The sequence below is a fragment of the Plectropomus leopardus genome, chromosome 10, assembly GCF_026936395.1.
Source record: "Plectropomus leopardus strain MGB_pleo_1.0 chromosome 10, ASM2693639v1, whole genome shotgun sequence".
In the NCBI taxonomy this organism is placed as follows: domain Eukaryota; kingdom Metazoa; phylum Chordata; class Actinopteri; order Perciformes; family Serranidae; genus Plectropomus; species Plectropomus leopardus.
This window is the reverse complement of record NC_142185.1, coordinates 24777364-24796328: the sequence shown is the minus strand read 5'-3', so window position 1 is coordinate 24796328 and position 18965 is coordinate 24777364. Positions and strand designations below refer to the sequence as shown.

General features: G+C 40.3%; 1 protein-coding gene across 3 annotated transcripts in view; it reads right to left on the bottom strand.

The window, feature by feature from the left end:
* st6gal2a (ST6 beta-galactosamide alpha-2,6-sialyltranferase 2a) overlaps positions 1-18199 on the bottom strand; it is a 65352-nt gene extending 47153 nt beyond the window's left edge. For all 3 annotated transcript variants that reach the window (XM_042494616.2, XM_088083366.1, XM_088083367.1), the window contains exon 1: positions 17949-18199. The gene's annotated coding sequence lies outside the window, so the exon portion shown is untranslated. The remainder of the gene's footprint in view (positions 1-17948) is intronic.
* Positions 18200-18965: the final 766 nt, after the last annotated feature.

Here is an 18965-nt window from a genome sequence, read left to right as displayed (position 1 = left end):
ATTACTTTTCTGTCTCTGAAATGGATACAGAATGTTGGAGCATGACGGTACAAGTTGAAATGATTGGTCTAAATCATTCTCTAGTGCAGGAAATTGGATTAGTGATATCATGCAAGAAAGATTGGTGGAAAGGTAATTTAACCTTAATACACCTTGCATCTGTCTTTGGAAGATAGTTGATAAAATGGCCATGTTTGTGAATGAATGCCCCAGATCAGAGGCAAACTGGCATTGGTTTGGCGCTTGCAAAATGCTTGAGCACTATGTGCAAGCTGTTCACAGAGTTTCCCCTTGGGTTTTTACAGCAGTGGTGCTAAAGTGTGCAAGTTTTAATTTGTGCTGCCACAACAGATTTAGTGCATCCGCCGACACAAGAAGTGCTTTAGACATATAGTTGTGCACAGCTGTAGATGTCCAATTACATTTAATAAAATCCTTCCCATAACGCATATACTGTTACAATCCCTCCTGTATGTGAGGGCAGATGTTACATTAGACGTCTTGTGTTTCAATCATTACTGTGACCCTAACATTGCTTGTACAAAAAAAAAAAAAAAGTGATGACCGTAACAAGTAGAAACATAGATACAGGCTACTCACATAAAAAAAAATGTATCCAAATAGTTCAAGACTTTTTTTTTGATGACTTGTGTTACAGTCTTTGTATGAAAAGCGCTATACAAATAAAGTCTAATTGACTGACTGATTAATCAATCAATCAATCAGACTTTACCCTGACCCCCCACCCAGGTTATAGTTTGACCCACACATTACATGCTCATTGGTAGTTCCTCCTGCTGCTTAAGTGTGTGACTCCATCGCCAGTGCAACAACTTCAAGGCTCCTGATTGTGTGTGATCTTAGCTTAAAGAAATGCTTACTAAAAATACAGAATAAACAAACAAGGGCGTTAATGAAATTCGGTTGTGTGTTTCTACATCTGGATTTAGTCTACCCTCACAATTATGAAGATGGTGGATGAAATACTAGAAAAAAATATCAATATAATGCTATACAACAATTCAAAAGCACCACAAACTACATCCTCCAAAATTGTAATGAAGGTGAATCAACGCCTTTCTAAAACAGCTTCAATAAGAACTGAACTTAAGACCTTTATGATAAACTAAAAGGTAAACGACAGGACAAACTGCACAGAGCTGCAGTGGTTTTCCTGCTTGGTCTGTGGTCGTCTTTGCACACATTGTACTTTGCAGATTTAACTGTAAGTATAACAAGTAAAGAGCTGTTTCATCCTATGACCTTTATTATGAGACATGCTTGTGGGAGGAAACTTGTTTAGTTTTTTTCCATTTCATGAGATCTTTTGTTTAACCTGCAACACATTTGATCTCAACAACAGAGTAAAGGCAGTTACATAATCTGCCATATCCATGTCCTCTCAATATTTATTGCTTAAAAGTGTTAATTTTGTCTAATTTTGTCGACTATTGTCTCTGGTGCTGACTAACGAGGGTAGAAACATACTTCCTCGACAATGTGTAAAGTGACAGCTCAAAATTTTTTAAGTGGGGCTGTATGAGGTACTTATGTATATGTATAGTCAAAAATCCTGAACTATCACTTTAAGCCGTTAAATCACGCAAATCCCTTTTGCAGAGCAGAGTGACATAAACACAGTGTGTATGAATTAATAAGCAGTGCTTTTTCTACCAACCTCTCAACAGACAAGAACCTGTGTAACCATGGCATCTGTACACATAAAAAGATGACAGAAGCTAAAACCCCAAAATACATAGGAGACAAAAATTAAATGAGACACTAAAATTTCACCAAACAAATATCAAATAACCAAAATAAAACTTAAACTAAATTACATTTTTACCAAAACTGTAAAACTTAATCAATATGCCAAAATGAACACAGCTTGAAACAAAAATATAACGAAAATATAATATGGGTGCCTTCAGGGCACCCAAATGCTACTAAAACCACAACAGAACCAGAGGAGTACAATATGAAGACTATATTTATAGATTTTTTTTTTTTTTGAACCACATGCCCTGCTGCTGCTGCTGCTGCCTGCTGTAATATTCTCTATGTGACTACAGTCCAGGCATCGCCAGAGGTGACTGCACTGAACTCCACTATTTGACTGCCAGGTAAGTGCTTGGACAGCCCTCAAGGGAATACAGCTGAACAGCTTCTCACTGAAAATAGTTCAGTCCACTTTACTCAACCTGCTGAGGAATCAGAGTGGAAATGCCGTGTGATGAATACTTTAATCAGATGATCCTTGAAAAATTAAATTCTCAGATAGGCGGCAGCAGTTTCTGTTGAGAGTTGAGGTTCTGACCTTCGCACAGGAAAGTAAACACACCACATGATCTTTACAGGAAAGACAAAGTAAATTCTGTGATATTCGCTCACGGGAACATGTTCTCAGCGCTTGCCTGTATGTGAACACAGAATTGATGTTTATTCACAATAAGTGGGCAGAGTCTGATTAGCCTAATAAAAATAATCTGTGGCATTTAACACATCAAAAGACAAGGAGGGAATAATAAAAGTCTTACAAAAAAAGGCAGTGAGGTAGTCAGTCCCCAAAAGCAGGCTGGTTCTGCAAGAGAACATGCTGTCCTTCTCTATTCTGCACAGCAATAGGAAGCAAGTGCACCTTCTCTCAAATAAAACACTGACCAAAGGGCTTGTTCCTCATAAAATATTGAATGCACAAGAGTGGAGTTGTTCTCCATCTAAAAAATAAAGCCGTTTTGTTTTAATATTCACCTCGCAGCAGTTCAAGCAGCTACAAACTAATACATCAGTGTGAGGTTAAAAAAAAGCCGACTGCATTTGTGGACAGACAGAAGCACGAACTGTGCTGAAGCGATATTTTAGATATCTGAATTTATTTTTGAACTATTTTTGAACTGAAATTCCAGGCCAAGTCTCCCAGGATTATGTGAAAAGAACATGAAATGAATGCAAATACAGGCTGTGCTCCATGTATGAAAAACTGATTTTCCAGTAAGCCATTACATGAGGGAGACACATTTAGAAGCAGGCTTTAGTTTGAAATAGAAGTGGGCGTTTGGTGGGTGTATGCACCTTCACTACTGGGGCTCAGAGTTATTTATGAATTTGAGCTTGAGTGGAGTGTTTTTGGGTTAACACTACCAAGTAGTACTCTAACTAATGCTGCATTTCCACTGCATAATACAGCATTGTTTTACTCAACTCGTCTCACTCTTTTTCTTCTCCATGCGCAGACATTGTAGATAATACCTGACGCTTTTTTGTGACACCAACTCGGTTTCAAGCAAGCTGAGCTGAAACCAGAAGGTGGAGTTAAAACACAGGAGACTAGGCTTGGGTGGTTTCAGAGTATTAACAGGGTATATTGAAATCCTAAATGTATGTATTCTGATACCATCATACATAAAGATGCTTCTTTTTATACTGAACTCAATGTATGTAGTGCACAGCATGCACCACCAGAGCTTGGTCTCTGGTGTCTACTGGTGGTACAGGCAGCTGAGCAGAAAAACACAGTGGCACCTCATGGTGAGAGATAAGTTACAGGACTGTAAACAGCAGGCAGCCAGCAACAGCAGAGAGAGACTGGTGGGTTTTTAAAAACTTTTTTTTTTTTTTTTTTTTACATCTAACTTGTTGATTTTTTTTTTTTTAGCCAAGCAGGAGCTACTGATTGTTGGAAAAGTACACTTTAAGTAGAATGAGATTACTAGCAAGAATAATCAAAACCGTTTGGGTGAGTTTTCAGTCGTGTTTAAATGAATGATGAGTTAACGGGGCAATTAAGACTCGTCAGTCTTCTGTGACTGAGAGAAAGTTGAATTCAAAAGATGTATAGTTGTGTTTCTCTCTTTAATAAGGAAAACAGGTGTGAGAATATATTACTTTTCTTCACATATTTATTAGTCCGAAAAGGTAGAAGTAAGTAGCGTTGCACACTTATACCATCATATACCGTATACCCCACTGAAATGTCAGCAAGCTATGAGAGTATGAAATATTACATACCACCCAAGCCTACTGCAGACCAGTGACTGGTCAGAGAGAATCAACACTAGAATTGTCACTTGTGCAACTGGACAGCCTGCACATCATTTTTTCATCCACTCCACCCAGATTTTTAAAAAAAATGCAGCCTACAAAATTTCACCAAACACGTCTAGGGTTAGGTACCAAACTCTGTACTTTTAAGGGCAATGACCAAATTCTGTCATTACCACTGACTACTGACTCACATTGAAGCCATCTGTGGCAAAAGTCAGTACCTGAGAGTGCATCTGGGTGAGAATCATGGGTTTAGACATAAAGCGTAAGTGCTGCAAAGTGCCCTGAAGATTAGATGTGATTAAGTGCATACACATAAACAATAAAGAAGCCAGCCACGAAGCTCTGAGGTGTCCAACGGAGCTCCATGGTGCAGGTGGGTTATATTTCAGACAGGACACACAAGTGTATGAAGCCGGCTCCCTCGGTTTCCCAGTGAGCCAAAACTTTTCTTGCAGCATCAATCTTCCACTATAGTTGCAGCCCTTGGTTTATTTTCTTTTCTATATTATTTTAGTAATGTAAGTAAACACACAGACACAGGCATAAAATTAGGGCTATATGAAAGTAGAAAACAGCAGAAGACCTTAATGCTGTTTTGGTCCACTATATCACCTCTAAAGTTTTTTCAACAAATAATTTTTAGTTATTACAGAAAAAGTAATGTACCAAAAAATTGTACAATTAGGCAACAGTATAAGTTCAAATGTAGTGCCCAACTCTATACACTATGTAACAAAAGGCCCAAACAGTAGGCGAAGCGGGTTTCCATTACAGATTTGCACAAAACTTAAGCAATATTATCGAAATGTCAATAAAACAAAGAAGCATGGCGATGGATGTTCAAAACATAAGCAGTGTTTTTTCTATTCCCACCGCCGCATTAGCCGTCATTATGGCAAAGCATACTGAACCGTTAAGAAGTGAAGATATTGACAATGAAGACATTCTGTCAAAACCATGCTGTGATCACATAATCCAGTTCAGAATGGAGGACTGTGCTGTCTACCTAATTCCACACAGTTCAAAAGCTTCTCAGATTTTATAAATCCCAGCTTTAACTGTGCTGATCAGAGTTTGAATAAAATATCATTGTATCAGGGAGGTTGTATAGCTGTTGTATTCACTGAAGAAATCACAAATCAATTCCAAGACAAGACCAAAGGTGCAAACTTGTGAAGCAGCTTTGAAGTGTTTAAGCGCATCATATCAACTGCTTCGTATGAAACCGAGATTACATCAATCTAAATTAACCACACAATCAACACCCTTCTTCCTCAAACAATGACAATTTACATCCTCCAGACTTTGGGGCGAATCAGATAGAAGAAATTGTCGTCTGCAATTTAATCCTGGAAATAATTGTTCACAAGTGGAATTCCAGTTACAAGACTGTCATTAACACAGAGGCACTTATACAGGTATTGATCTTGTACCATTTTTAGGGGCTGCTGTAATATGAACTGACCAAACTCCGCCAATACAAGGCATAATATTTCATTGTAAAGCACACACCGCTGTGCTTTCTCATGGCACGTAAAAAAAGACATGAAAATTTGTGTGGTTGCAGATCAGACAAGAAAAATTAGACACTGCAACAGCAAAGACAGAATGAAACGGGGACATCAGAAGCTGCTTGAAGTCTTGAACTGAAAGGAGGAAATTGAGCTACAGAGAAGAGGCATATGCACCAACTAAATGAACCAAGACACCTCTCTCTCTCTCTCTCTCTCTCTCTCTCTCTCTCTCTCTCTCTCTCTCTCTCTCTCTCTCTCTCTCTCTCTCTCTCTCTCTCTCTCTCTCTCCTCTCTTAATGAACCCCCTGCTACAGGTCCACCCTGCTTTAGCCTCAGGAGGCAATGAGGTTATTACGGAGTTGGACATCAGACTTCAGCCTGTGTAATTATACTGCCAGCGTCCGAGCACTCCGAAGGGTCTGCTGCACTTCATCACATCTTGAAACCCCAAAGTGCAGCTGTTAAGAATAGCTTGTAGACTGAATGGCTGGCTACCTAAGCCTATATAAATGAGCAACTGAAGACGAGACAAAGCTAAAGCGCTGTCTTGTTGTGTAAAACAATCAAGTACAACTGTTTTATCCAACTTTCTCTGTGATATCAATCAGCCGTTAATGCTTATTCTGTTGTATGCCCGAGAGAACATTTTTGTTTATAGTATCTTCGTTTTTCCTGATGGATGGAGGAATTATTATTTTTTACTTCCAGGGCAGAAGCTCAAATTCAGGGGTTAAACTCTCCTATATATCCTGCCAAGAGCAAATCCTGCTGCTGCTCCAACATGATGACATAATGAAAGGCTTCCTCCTCCCTTCACTTCCACTTCCAGTGCTCACCTTCTCTCCTTCCCCCCACATCTGCCTTATTCTGTGACCTATATTTAACTGTGGTGCTGTGCATGGAGATGTAAGTACAGACACCGCTCCACTGTACGTCTGTGTGTGTTCTAAAGTCAGTCATTTTAACGTTATGCCTTACCCACGCAAAGAACACAATTAATATTGCATTCACTGCTGCATCTCTGTCCGTGTGAGGACATGTGCATGTGTGTAGTAACTGTGCTGTGGCTTTGCTTGCCAGTCTCTGTGTGAAAATGTGACTTACTACCAGCAGTAGATCAACCAGCTCCTCACCACTGGCACCTAGCATGTGGAGAAGAGAACACACTGCAGGCGATACAGCTCATTCCAGCCATCCAACTGCCTGCCAATCACATACACTGGAGCATGCAATCGCATGGCTGCACGCACGCATATAGATGCACAGCAAAGTACAGACCGGCTTTGAAACCTAAAGCAGAACACAGACTTATGCAACAGATGCAATGACTAGGCTTATGTGCAAAAATATTCTGTTTTTAGCCCTTATAACACAAAAAAGACAATATTCCCACAATGCTGTTTACATAATGGCAATATATATTCTACTAATGTTCTTGTTGACATGCAACTGTGCATTCTCATAAATACTTAATATTTGCGCATAACCAAAAACCATATGCAGTTTGTTTCTCCTTCTGAACAGCAATATCGGCTTTTCTTTTGAGCATGTCTCTCTACCTTAGCCTTGCAAACTGGACTTCCATTTTGGCTCGAATGGTTTCCACTACGGATCTTGTAGTTCCTGGTATGGATCAGGTAATTTCCAGTGCATATTGGAAGGTTTCCATAACTGATTGGATCGTTTCCAGTATGTATCCTGTGGTTTTTGGCATGGATCAGGTGGTTTTCAGCACAGAAGCTATGTGTCTCAAACTGTGGTAAAAACCCAATTTGAGATGCATATCCTGATCTGCTTAATACAAGTCCAGAGTGCCCCTAAAACTTAAATAATACCAGCATATCCAACATATCTTAATTGGAAAATGCTACTTTAAGAATAAGGCCCGATTCCGAAAATTGTCATATTCCAAACAATAGTTAGATATTAGCATACATGTAAATGTGTGTTCTCATGACTAAGTAAGCTAAAGGAGACACAGAGCAGGAGACAAAAAAAAGCCAGGCCTGCCCAGATTTGAATGGTATGCAGGTCAATGTAAATGTTGCTCTCCACCATTATGACTGCACTGCTTCCAAGTCAATAAAAAAAAACATGCTTAGTCATTTATGCTTGTTTGCTATAAAGGTCAATTGTGTCATGTTTTGTACAACGTAGACACTCTCGAAGCAGTTAATCACTAGATTCACATCTAGAGCCACATCTGTCAGTATGAACTTCCCACCAAAAGAGTAAACAAACTTTGAGCTGAAACAACTGACATTAACATTGTTTTTTAACAAACATGCCAAACATGTACCGGTTGCAATTTCTCAAATGTGCACATTTGCTGGTTTTTATTGCCTTCTATTAAACTAAACTGAATACTCATTGGGATGGACTGTTGTTAAGACCGTGCAAGCTGTTTGAATATGCCAAATGGATCAAAGAAATTATAATGAGCAAGTTTCACGATTTTCTGACATTTTATAGACAAGGCGGGGCATCGCTGATAAAATTTGACAGATTCCTCAACCAATATTGTACAACAACACCTTTTTCTATACTAGTGGCATAATAGTCAACTATGTTTCCAAATGACTACAGCTCATTCCTCTATTTTATGTAGAGTTGTTTATCATGGAATACATTCCGTCTTATTAAAATGCCAATTTATTTTGTGGACAGTCTTTCACTGTAAATGACAAGAGATATTAGTAAGCTGTAAAGTGCATTTAGTTTCCAATATATGAACTATTCTCTCCTAAGAACTCCCACAAGTGTAAGACAGACTAAACATTAACTCAATCCATCAAGAAAATAATAAGCACATTAATGAATAATAAAATGAGTTGTAAATTGCAGTCCTTAACAAGATGACTGAAGTCGGCCACAGCTTCCCAGACACCGCTGACTGCTTTCAATGTATCAAAGTCAAAACTGGATTCTGAAGACTGCTACCTACTTAAATATTGGGAGTTTAAAAACAGATTTTTTGGTAATCTCTTAAATGAGTATTTTTCCAAAACTGTCACCATAATGTATATAAAATGATACAATAATTATTTTTTTCAGACACTGTACTTAGCAGGACCTTTTACAGCGCAAAAGCAGACTTGTCAGTGCTCTCTGCCACTGTCTAATGGTGACACCGCCTACATTCTTTTCTGCCAACGATTTAAAATAGAGAACACCAACGTTGCCGGGTGGCAGCCGCAGCGGCAACCTACTCACTGTCTGAAAAAACCTTCTCAAGTCTTTTCTGTGCAGCAATATCTTGTTACTTATTAGCTTATGTATACACATATACTAATACATCAGGATAAAGTTAATACATCGGCCTAGCATATTATACATAGATGTACAAAATCATGTGATCGTATACTAAAATATTTTACATAAATTTAACAATTTAAAAAACGATTTAAATTTAACCAATCTTAGAAATGGTATCGTCAAAGCTTTAAACCAGCCAAAATTGGAAGCGTATTGATGTATTGTCATCTTTTAAAGACAGCATACATCCTGCAGACACGAAGTAACATTATCATTTGAAGTCATGTTTGTTCCCCACACTAAAGTTCAATATGCTCTCTTCATTTAGCTGAGTCTTCACCAATTCTTGAGAGAAACATCTGACTCTTTAGCTGCTGAATGCCTCACTATGTTCACCAGCTAGTCATTAACTGTGTCTATCTGCTGCTTGGTGCTGAGCAGGTAGGGTACAGTGGGTTTAACAAAGCATTTTTGCTGAATACAGCAGCCTGCTAGGATGATGAAAGTAGCAAGAAGGAATGAAAACAGTCAGAGTTTGGGCCTAAAAACCCACATACATCCATCTATTTTCTGTAACAGCCTAAGCTCTGGGGGGGCGGTGAGCGAGAGGCGGGATACAACTTGGACCGGGTGCCAGACTATCACAGGGCTGACACAGAGAGACAGACAACCATTCACACAATTTAAAGTCACCAATTAACCTAACCTGCATGTCTGGACTGTGAAAGGAAGCTGGAGAAAACCAACGCAGACACGGGGAAAACATGCAAACTCAATACACTTGAGCCTGAGCCAGCCAGCAGATTCGAACCATAGGTGCCTTCTCTGTGCACACTGGTTTTGTCTCCATTACTAGCAGCCATGATTAGTAGTATTATGCTTCAGGGAGACTATGAGAAAACACATTGAAATCATGATGTGAAAAAGACATATTCTCTCTGTGAAAAAAAGAAAATGAATCTTTTTCTCATTATGATTTCAATGCGCATGCAGCACCAGCCTCAGGTAGCCAGCTGGAAGCAGACGGATTACTGCAAGAAAAATTATCATGGGAAAAAAGTAAAAAAGAAGATAGGAGTACCGTACTGTTAAATTGTTATTCCAAACATTTTCATAGATAAAAAGACCCGAAATGAACACTGCAAGCAGACTACTTGATTACTGTAAGCAAGTAATTTAAGCAGCATTTGTTATGGAATGACTATCAAGTGTTTTGACCATATATGAATGAATAAATGAATAAGCCCATTACATTTATAGGAACCCATGTAACAGTGATCAATTCAACTGTGATCACTGTGAGCTTCCACTGTATAAAATTGTCTCTTATTGGATCCTTGAAGCAAGGATTTCTGATGTTAGATAGGTTTGTGGCAGTTTCAAGAGTTGCCCACTGGTTCACCTTACAGGGGTCACACATCAGCTTTACATCAGTGTGAGTCAGAGTGTCAGTCGCCTTGGCTGCACTGCCTCCATGGTAAAGGAGAAAATACATGTTTTATATGCTTTCCTCTATGCGAGACATAAAACAGGGAAAGATCAAATCGTGCTCTTGATTTTATGAAATGATCAAAAGGAAAACCGGACAGCTTTCATCCTGAGTCTCTCTTGGTGGTAGCAGAATCATGAGGGATGGCTTCATGCTGTTGTAATACCAGGTCCAGCAAGGTCAAAGCAAAAGTACTAACTCCATTAAAGACTGATCCCGCTGAGACAGATTAGGTCTGTCCTATCCACTGCCATCCTCCTTCAACCACAGCGCCCACTGTATCAGCCGAGCAAAAATGTCTATTTTTGCAATGGTGTGCTTAGACACTCATTAATCTTGCTCTAAAGAAGCGACTGCACCCAATAATGGCCAAGAGGTGCTGGGAGGCGGAAGTGTCTCACACACACCTGTCACAGTCCATCTGCTGTGGGAAATTCACACCTGATCCACAATGCAGAGAGAATACGCCGGGGTCTACATGCTGCATCTACGTGCACACAATGCACCCTCATTTTTAGGGGGGCAGGGTAGACATCTATAAAGCTGAGCTGACACCTGGACATGTTCTCACACACACACACACACACACACACACACACACACACACACACACACACACACACACACACACACACCTGGACAAGGTCTATGCACCACCATTTAGCCCCTCTCTTTCTATCAGCGCGCCATGTTTAGTGCTCATGCGCCTTGTAATTACCAGAGCAGAGGACATGTTTCATTTAAAAGCAGCACTACCGACACAGCCCTGGAGAGAAAACAAGTCTGACTCATTCAGAGTGAGTAACGGACAAGGGAAAGTCATCAGCCATCCGACATCCACTGGCTGTTCGACGTCTTAACAAGAGGCAGACTTAAAAGTTTTGATCTGACAACACTGTACTTAAAGCACTCCACAAGTCACACACATAACCTCCACTTTAAGAAGAAAGGACATCTGATGAAAACACGGGGCCGGGAAGAGTTGAATCATCCTGACCTTCTAAGCACATCCTATTCTGATAAATCACACAGGGCAGCGGTTCTTGATGACAGGCTTTCACGGTGCACAGAGCCCTCTCCAATACAGCCTGCCAACAGCAAGGTCCTATGAAGGAAATGTAGCTCTGCACCTCACATTATGGCCCATAAATACAGCTGGGAGTGCGGACGCCCACCGGGGGCGGGCGTTTGATGTGAGAAATTAGAGAAAGTCCACATAAAGCTCATTTCACTGTCGGTTCCTTCCTTGCGGAGGCTGAATGGACAAAACAATGCTTGAACAATCAGACTGGATGACTGTTCGCCCTCTACAGTGACCCTCACTTCATTTGTGTCTGAACTACGAAGAGATTAATCAACAGTTTAAATTGCCTCCTCAGGGCTTAGGAAGATGATATTACTCCAGGAGCTAAAACCAACATTTCTCTGATCCAGACAGAGCAGGTTAACACATATGCTAATGCTTCAAAAAAAAAAAAAAAAAAGATGCTGACAGGATTTGTTCATATCGAGGTTCCACACACTTAAATTTGAGGAGAAAATCATGTTTGCCTGCCCACAGAACAACCCTACTAATCTACAGCTCGACAGCCATTTTCAGACAGCTTAACCCCTCTATAATCTGCCTGAACTCTGGACACTTCTTCTAAACACAGACTGAGATTAGCAGCCTATCAGGGACTTATAGCACAACTATGAAAGCTGCGCCACAATAAGCTGCTCAAACATCCCATGTCGCCATTTAAGAAGACTCAACGTAAGGAGTAGAGCGCCAAACATAAAACGCCCAAACAACTCCTCTCAGGAAGTTCACAATCTCCTGAAGACGAATAATGACCCTGGACGTCCATGTGTTTCTCATGGAGAGTCCTGTCCTCTGAGTGCTCAGCAAGGAGTGAGGGGCACAGCTGGTCTTGATGACTCCAGCGCTCCCGCGTTTGAAGGCCGAGCTCAGATAACTGCTGCTCTGGTCGGTTAGTGTGCATCTGAAATTACACCTCCACCTTCCCAGAGTGCCCTGCCCATGCAATCCTTCCACTCCTTTCTGTACTGTACCTCCTCACGTACAGCCTGGAACAGATAAAAATGAAATTCTACCTTGAGCTCTGGCTAACAGTAAAAATATTGACAAGTCAGTCATACAACAGCATCCTCAGATTATAAAGGCTGGTTCATAGTTGTATGTAGGGCTGTAACCAAATATTTGGCTTTTTCGTTTTTGGGTAGGTATTCAATTTAGGCACACCCCCTCCCCCCACCACGACCGAAGCTCCGATTATTTGCTGTTCATTAATGGCGAATATCTGGAGCCTAGAAAATGGTTTTCGGGACAGCCCTTGTTGGATGTAGGCTCTACACACTCATACTGGTGCGAAGGTGTCTGCGTCGCTCTGCAATTACACCAACAAAACTTTAGTTGATGGTGGAGTTTCTATGTCACTGCGTTGATTTTCTGTAAGTTCTGCAAGTTACCTTCATACAACACAGATAAATAGCTTAGTGAAGAAAGGTACGAAGGTTCACACACAAAAAAATGGTCTTTTGCTAGACACGTTTTCCCCACCTATACTCAACATGCTAGCATTAGTAGCATAAGCCTACGACATTCCCCACTGAATAAATTAGCCCAGCTGCTAGCAGACTTTTCCTCTACTCACATATAGAGCCCGGATAAATCACACACAAAACTTAAAATCCCATTTTGAGGGGGATTTAATTTTTGTTGATTCTTATCAATGACATAAACTTATACAAAAGTCTTGTTTCTACTAAGGGAAATGATTTTAAGTTTACAAAAACAAACAGAAGGTCTGTGTCACTGTGACATGTACGTTTCTGGGGAGGTGCAAGACAAGCTATAGCATAAGACAAGGCATCAGTGCACATCTACACAGAGCCATTGTCGCAGGTACTGTGTCGATTTAACACAGAATTTTAAACCCAGATTATGTCAGATCCACTCCTCACACCTACTCTCATCCAAATATGGTCATATGCAGCTCCAAAAAACCAAGATGGCCAAACCTGAAGCTTTAAAGTGGTAGTCCATAAACCTATGAGTGACTTACCAGTGGCTACTATCACTTCTTTTATACAATCTATGGTTTAATGTGGCTAAAAGAAATTTCTCTCGGGAACAGGTAGAAACCAAAACAGAAGCAAAAGCGCATTCACATTATTATGCTGCTCCGTAAGTGCTGGATGTGTAAATATGAATAAATAACTGTTGGCTATCAGATTCACCATGTTAACTTAAACAGCAGTATTATGTCACTTGCATTTTCAAAACTTAAAACTGCTGCCCCTAGTAAGCCAAAAAAAAAAAAACATTTAAAACATATTTAACCACCAGTATCCCATCAATATTATTTATTACAGAAAAGACATTTACAACTCTCTCTTTTTAAGTTGACAGTGTGTAATTCTAATTCTTATGACAGGCGATATCATCTTGTGGTTTAATCAATGAGGCTGTTCTAAGCAGCCTTGAATCTGAAACAGTGCCATATTTAAAAACAAGCTTCGCTGTGCTGCTGGTGAGATGATCACCCACTGCACATCTGTATCTCAGGAACAAAAAGTCTGTATCCCTTTACATTCTCAGTGTGGACAGTAAAGAAATGTGTCCTTGAAGCAGAACTCCTGTCTTTTCTCTTCTGGAATATGTTTTCCATTTTCTCTCAGTGCTGTAAGGTCTCAGTCACACTCAGAACCTTTACACAAACACACAATGATATCTGAGTCTTCAGAAAATACTTGCATATTCCACAGTGTTTTTGCTTTGCTCACTACGGATTTCACTAATGTGAACACAGGAATCCATCTAATACAGCTCACTGGGATTTAGGGTTAGGTGATGTCTACCAGAAACATCAGTGACAATTATAATTATTGGGGGCCAACGATGATGCAAAAATATGCGTAAATCAACGTCCCAAAGCCAACCTACAAACCACTAATTTATTCATAATAGAATGGTGCAGGTTGCGTTTGAAAACAGTAAGCATTTTAGCACCCCTGGTTTCTTCGTCTAGCTTTTTAATTTTGATGACTGTATTTACACTTAAAAAAAAAGTGGTATTTATTTATGAAGATTATCCAACAAAAAATTGTGCAAGTCTCACAAACATTAGACTATTGCAGCGTATATTTTCTGCATAATCCAAAGGAAAAATACCATAGGTTTTTTGACGAGGGCATCAGGGTGACGCTAACTTTCGTGTCGGCCTACAAAAAATGCCATAATTGCAGCACTCTATAGTAGCTAAACTGTCAGAACTGAGGCAGTAAACAACAAGAGAAAAACTGAACGTCTGAGTGTGTGCGTCTACAGAGTGTGACAAAAAAAGGGGAAGAGTAGGTGGAACGTGGTCTATTGCATGCAATATCTATGAAAATTATATACCAGAACCTATGATATTTATATGCCAATGATTTTTTAAAAATGGCTCAGCAGATGTGAGTGGACATTAATTAGTGACAATGGAGAAAAATCTTAAATGGAAGCGCCAGATTTGGTCACTAAAAAAAGGTACCACTTTGTTCATCTTGCACCCTGCAGTACATCAGATAGATTAAATAAAATTGGTTCTTTTTATGAATGCATGAATGCCATTAGCACCACCGCTAATCTGTGCCCTGGAGATTGGAGGGGGGCAGGTTCTAAATGGTATCGGCGGCCATCAACCCTTCCTCGCTGGAATTTATGCTCAACTCCGTTGAGAACGTCTCTCCACTGCACACTCTTGCACACAAATCTCTTCCTCTGGTGCCATGCTAATTAGAGCAGTCAATCTTTGACTAACTAGTTACCTCCGTTACTGGGTCACTGCTGACAGGACTTATGCATTTCATCAATTGGTATTTTTAGAACAGCAGCACTTCTTCACTGCTTTTTTGTGGCTTCAAAAAAATCTGCCTCCAGAAGTGATTTGCAAGCCACTGATTGGCATGGTGATTTACAATGAAAATACTCACAGTGCTGTTTTAATTTTTCTTATTTGGCCCATCTCAGCAGGCAGCAGCTGCATGTCTACATGCATCAGTGTGTACATAAATTCCACTGTAAATCAGAGGAGGAAGCAGACTCGGATCAAACATGAACATACACTATCTCATCAGTGTGGGCCTTAAGGGCTACGTTCCTTTCTTTTGTGCATTATGTGTCACGCATGTGCATAGCATTTTCTTTAGGAAAAAAAACTTTTATCATCATGTGATCTCCTGAATGTAGGTGGGGTGGCCATTTGTGTTGGGTAGGTTTAATTTTTGGGGAATCCCTTTGCTTTATGGGACAATACTACTACTACTACTACTACTACTACTACTACTACTACTACTACTACTACAATACTACTAGACTATAATCTGCTGAGCAAAATTCCAGTAACTCTGTAGTGGAGCAAGCCTTGGATTTTGTTCAGAATTTATAGATTGTGGGGAAAAAAACCTGACAAAATAGGGCCTGTGTGGGGAAAATGGCTGCAGGTCTGCTATATGGTGGTTTGCCACTGAAAAATAAAAGTAGACTATTGTTAGTGTATACAAAGAAAAACCGGTTTTCTACACACCTGTACCTGTATCTGCCTGCACATGCAAAGGTAGGCCACCACATTTCATGACAATTAATATCAAGCTGCAGAGACAATAGGTGCCAGCCAGTGTGTAACTGTAATTACATAGTTTTGTGTAAAAGCAATAATACAGATGTTCTGTGAGACACGCAACTCATTCACACATTGGTGGTGGGTGAGTGCATTTATCAGGTACCCATTAGCACATTCATAATGCATCGTAAGAGTGGGTAGCAGCATCTATAGTTCACTTACTATGAAAGAAAATGTCCTGGCACAGAAAATATAAATAATTTAGCGTTAGTTTTATATAATGTGTCCTTTCAGCTGTACTCCGCTGGTTAAAAAACATAGTCCACCAAGTTTCGTCTTCGTCACAAGATCTCAAAAGCTTTGAAAACCAGAGTGCAGTTATTCAGCAGCTGCACACACAAACAAAATGACACTTTTCTGACGCAATGTCACTATAACCTGGAGAGAGGCTTTGTATTTTCTTCCCGGTGCTGTTTTGCTGCACAGGGAGAAACTACAAAGGACAGACTGGTGCCTTTGATTCCAGTGGACTACAGTGAAGTGTGAATGTGTGTGTGTTCTTATTGTAATGAGTTTCAGTCTACTCTCGACCTCCGCTGCTGTTCTTGAAGGTGATGTGATCATGTGTTTGGGTGACATTGAGATAAGTCCTGACAGCTCAGAGTGCTAAAACTCCTCTTTTCCTGTTGATATCAGACAACTCAAGAGCACTTCAAAGGGCAAACCCCCGCACAAAAAAGAAGATGCTTAATTGCCCTTGACACTTGTGTGTTTTCTCCTGCTTTTAAATGCTTTCACTGCCCCTCAATCAACTGATGTGAAGGCGATTAGGGATCGTAACGCTTTTGTGTTTAGCTTAAAGCACTTGGTCCGAAAGCCAAGACGTTATCAGGTTTGTCACTAATTAAATTGTTCCAAACAAAAAAAGAAGCAGTGCAGCTGTGGGTATGAAAGTGCAGTCATGTGAAATAACCACATTTCAAAAGTGCAACTAAAATTAACTTTCTGAGCACAAAATGACAAAAGAGTGACACAGACCCATGCATGCAAGTTCTCCGTCTATAAATGCAATATTAACGGATTTAGTAGATTGAAAAGGACAGTTTGGCAAAGGAACCCTTACTTTGCAGCTCAATTTTTGCTAAATCTTATGCAGAAGGACTTACAGCTGCACTCATTGGTTCCTCTAGGCCGTTTCTGAGCACTGCTGCAGGACTTTTGTACATCATCTTCTATGTACATGCTAATGTCTTGGTTGGTGTTTTGAATTTTTTTGTTATTATGGTACTTTTTAGTCCTTTCTAACAGTAACCTGATTTTGTGTTATTTTATGTTTTATATTGATTGTTTTGTAGTTGTATAATTTGATTTTGTATATTTTTCCAATGTATCTGTCTGTAACTTATGTTGCTGCCTATCTTGACCAGGACGCTCTTTAAAAAAGGAGATGCTTAATCTCAAGAGGGTTTTTTTTCTGGTGCCAACATGTTACTGACATGCCTTCTCCTTTCTTGCCCTGGGTGTTCTGTTTTTAATGAAGTAACACTGTGTGCATGGATTGCCAAGGGAACAATAAACCTCTGCATCTTCTCCTCAAGTTGAAGAACAACGTGCAGGCCTGCCTTCACTGGGAGCTGTGAATGAACTCTTCAGTTTGTAGAAACACGATTTTCCTAAACAGGACCCAACGGCACAATCGAGCATCAGTAATTGACACACGTTGAACTCAGCTGCATGTTTCAAATATACCTCTCATATTTATTAAACCAATTGTTAGTATAAAGCTTAAAGAGCCGCGCGGTAATCAAATGTTAAATGAGCTCCCTGTGATCATGATCCGGGAAAGTAACGCAGACAAAGGGTTTTCCAATACATGTTTCATGCGCACGTTTGCTCTCCTAAAATATTGAATCGTTTAAATCAAACATCGTGCATGCACATCCTCCCCCCGTGCAGCTCCGCGTCCTGCACAAAGCGCGCTGAAGCAGCAAATGTCGATCTGTATGGAAATGCTGCGGAAAGCGAACAAAGCCTTACCTTAAAAACTGTGTCGGTCCTCAATGGTTGTTGCTGCTGCTGCTGGTGCTGTCCGGCGGTCCATTTTCCTCCCGTTTGCCTTGTTGCACAGCGAGCATGCGGCTCTGTTTGGCTCGCCTCTGCTCCGCGTTCACTGAGAAGATATCCACTACTACGCTGAGCGGAGCGGAGCGGAGGCAGGGGCTGTGTTGTCTGTCACTCTGTTGCTGGCCTTTTCCTCGCATCCACATCCACTGAGTTTGAGGGGCGGAGTCAGAGAGGGCTGAGTTTGTTGGCCTGAAGGGAAGGAGAAGAGGAAAGGGAGGAAGGAAGGAAGGGAAGGTGTATTGATGGTGAATTTGATACCTTCAGCAGAAGGCAGGGGAGGGAATTAGGGAGAAAATGTTTATCATAAATTTGATAATTTCCCAGCAGTTCCAGTTCAAAGATGAGACTTTTGGGAACATTTGGGAAATAACTGGGGAATACACATATTTAGGGTTTCCAAGGTTATAGGAAGTCATGGGAAAAGTACACATAGGCAGACAGTTATACATTTTATTTTACTGCATATTTATATTTGACTGCTGAAGTTGGGGTACATGGATTTGCCCCACAAGTTCACAAGTAGGAACTCCGACTTTGCGTGGCGTTCTATTGTGCTGTTTCTAGTACAAGGTTGGAATATAACGGCTTCAGAGTTGTCTGAAACGCAGCATTAACCCTCTATGGTACTGTATTGCCTCTGGGTAACGAACCAATTTTTTGCTGTTTACACTCAGAAAGCACATCCTCTTTTGTGCTGCAATATTTTAAAAAAGAGCCAGAGCCCTACAGAACCCAGTAACACTGTATATATTGTAACGTGACTTTCTGGAAGCCATGTTGAGTCCCCTTTAAGGGGCCTTCCCTGCATGGTTCAGTCCCATTAACTCTCTCTGTTGACATAACGTTGCTCTAATGTGTGTATTTTGTGATGTATTATTTTATTCATTTTTTTTGTTCTATCTCTCTTTTCGAGCATGCCAGCTACCTGAA